The sequence below is a fragment of the Patagioenas fasciata genome, chromosome Z, assembly GCF_037038585.1.
Source record: "Patagioenas fasciata isolate bPatFas1 chromosome Z, bPatFas1.hap1, whole genome shotgun sequence".
NCBI lineage: Eukaryota > Metazoa > Chordata > Aves > Columbiformes > Columbidae > Patagioenas > Patagioenas fasciata.
In genome coordinates, this window is record NC_092560.1 from 17,679,920 (window position 1) to 17,682,644 (window position 2,725).

General features: G+C 57.5%; 1 long non-coding RNA gene across 1 annotated transcript; it reads left to right on the forward strand.

The window, feature by feature from the left end:
- The first annotated feature begins 300 nt into the window (after positions 1–300).
- LOC139826451 (uncharacterized) lies at positions 301–2,352 on the forward strand. The gene is made up of 3 exons (XR_011736525.1): positions 301–499; positions 1,005–1,105; positions 2,285–2,352. It is a non-coding gene; the product is annotated as an uncharacterized lncRNA (long non-coding RNA).
- The last annotated feature ends 373 nt before the right edge of the window (positions 2,353–2,725 follow it).

Consider the following 2,725-nt stretch of genomic DNA (forward strand, 5'->3'; position numbering starts at 1 on the left):
GGGTTTTCCTTCTGTGCCCAGCCAGCCAGCCTTCACCAAGTGTTGCTGCTCTGCTCTAAAGTCCCCTCCTCTGGCCAAGTTTAACTGGCAGTGGAGGACTGCTGATGTCCTGCTACTGAGGTGCTGAGGCCTCTGGTGGTACTGGTCTGAGCCCAGAGAGCAGTGAGACACAAGTGGCCTCCCAGGAGCATCCAGCCCTGGCAGGTCTGAGCCCATCTGCAGGCTGAGCTGGGCAGCGTGGAGGTGGAGACGAGGCTGTGGGGCCCAGACCCATACCCCTGCTATGGCTGCGGACACGAATGCTCTTCCCGAGCCCTGACTCTGCTCAACAGAGGCTCTGTGCCAGGACTCCGTGGTCACACTGAATGGCCCGCTGACGTGTTTGTCTCCCGTGTTCATTTCTGTCTTTCCCAGGAAATAGAGGACTTGAGAATGGCCATGTCTGCTATGCCTGTGGAAGAGAGTGTCCAGATGTCTGCCTGGGCTCTGAAAAGCACAGGTGTGGATGTGGGCAGACCGATCTCGTAGCACTGAGCTCCTGCTTAGCCCTCCCCAAAGGAGGCTGCGGTGCAGACAGTGCCCTCCAAGGCAGGGCAGATGAGATGGAATCACAGGGCCCAAGAGCACGCCTGTGGCAGAGTGCCTGTCCTGCCCTTCGGCCCCTCACAGGTGCCCCGCCATGCCCCTGACAGCACTTCTGTGCTTTCCCTCTCTGCTGAGCTTTCCTGGGCACTGAGGAGCCAGTAGTCAGGTCATCGTTTGCTGTCTGCGTATCGGGTGGCATCAGCTTGGGCCCCCTGCTCTTCCCATGGGGGCTTGCAGGCTCCCAGCTCCCGCAAACCTTCTCCTCGTGCGGCCATGAGGGAGACGTTCTCACCGGGCACGGGGATCCCTTCCTTGCCTGCATCTGCTCTGAGGGCACGGGGCTGGCAGGCAGCCTTAGATATACCCCCCATCCACCAGCCTGGGGGGCCTGACAGTCAGCTGCTCTCTTCTTCCTTCAGGGGTCACCATCGACCTGCAGAGATCACACAGGAGCATTACATGGTCCTGCAGGCTGTTTTGGTTCCTTTGTGATCTGCGGCCTCTGGAGACCTTTATGCAGGTATGGGAGCAGAAATCATCGGTGCCTGTTTTGTTCCTCCTGCTAAGGCTGAGGGCAAGCCCCAGGGTGTCCCCCCTCAGGCCAGTGGTGTTGCTGAAGCCCGTGGCACTGGTCAGGTGCCAGATATCCGAGATCTCACAGGGAGCTTGGCTTGCTAGAAACCAGCAGCTTCCCCCAGGAAAGGGATGAATGGGGCTGAGCTGAGCTGAGCTGCTGCTTCCTGACCACCGTACCTGGTCACCGCCAGGGGAAGGAACTTGTCAGATCTGGGTGATTTGAATGAGACACTGAGTGCACCCTCTGTAAGTTTGCAGATGACACCAAGTTGTGTGGGAGTGTCGGTCTGCCGGAGGGTAGGAAGGGCATACAGAGGGATCTGGACTGGCTGGAAAGTTGAGCTGAGACCAGTTATTGTAAGGTTCAACAAGGCCAAATGCTGGGTCCTGCACTTGGGGCCAACAACCCCAGGGAGTGCTACAGGCGCAGGGAGAGTGGCTGGAAAGCTGCCTGGAGGAAAAGGACCTGGGGGTGTTGACTGACAGCCGGCTGAACATGAGCCAGCAATGTGTCCAGGTGGTTTGTATCAGGAATAGCATGGTCAGCAGGACTAGAGAAGTGACTTGCTGCTGGTGAGGCCCCACCTTGAATCCTGTATTCAGTTTGGGGCCCCTCACTACATGAACGACATGGAGGTGCTGGAGAGAGCTCAGAGAAGGGCAATGAATCTGGTGAGGGGTCTGGAGCACAAGTCTGATGAGGAGTGGCTGAGAGAACTGGGGCTGTTTAGCCTGGAGAAAAGGAGGCTGAGGAGAGACCTCACTGCTGTACGGAAATGGGCTTCGCTAGCGGTTAATGTTCAAAGAGGAGACAGAGGACTAAGCCAAAAAAAGAAACTTTATTTGAAGAAAGGGGGAGTCCATAGGAGTCCCTATGGGGACGCTCAAAACTGTGGGAAGACACAGTCCTCTGTTTATCTAATCCCTGGCCGCAGGCGATCCATCCTCCTTTCCCCACCGGCCAAGGTACCCGGAGGCTACAAACTTTCCCAACTGCCTTTCATATTCCCCCAGCAACATTCCCTGTTAACTGATGGGTTAAACCTGTCTGTTGCACTCCTTTTGTAAAGACATGGGATTGCTGTTCCCTTCACCAACCGCTGCCATTGCCCTGTGCTTTCAGCTGGACATTTCCCCAGGCTACTGCTGGCCCTTCCAAGCGTCGGGGAGCCAAGTGGTCATTACGTTGCCCGCACAAGTCCAACCAACCGCGATCACTGTGCAGCACCCCTTGAAGAAGTCCTCTGCACTCGGGGACATCAGCAGTGCCCCTCGAGATTTCACCGTCTCTGTAAGTCTCTGCTGGGCACCTGGGGCTGGGACCTGGTGCTGGAGAGAAGCCGGAAGGGGGACTTGCAGGTCGCTCTGAATCTCTGCAGAGATTCCTGGTCTCTCCCAAGCACAGCTGTGCTCTGAGGGGACATTTCAGGGCATGTCCAGGGTGGTGTCCTCCCATCTGAAGACTTGCTCCGTGGGTTTTGGCCCAACACCTCGGCCCTACCGCATCCTGTTCCAGACTGCGCTGGAGCCGCGGGAGAGGAGAGGGGTCGGGGGCCGGGATGTG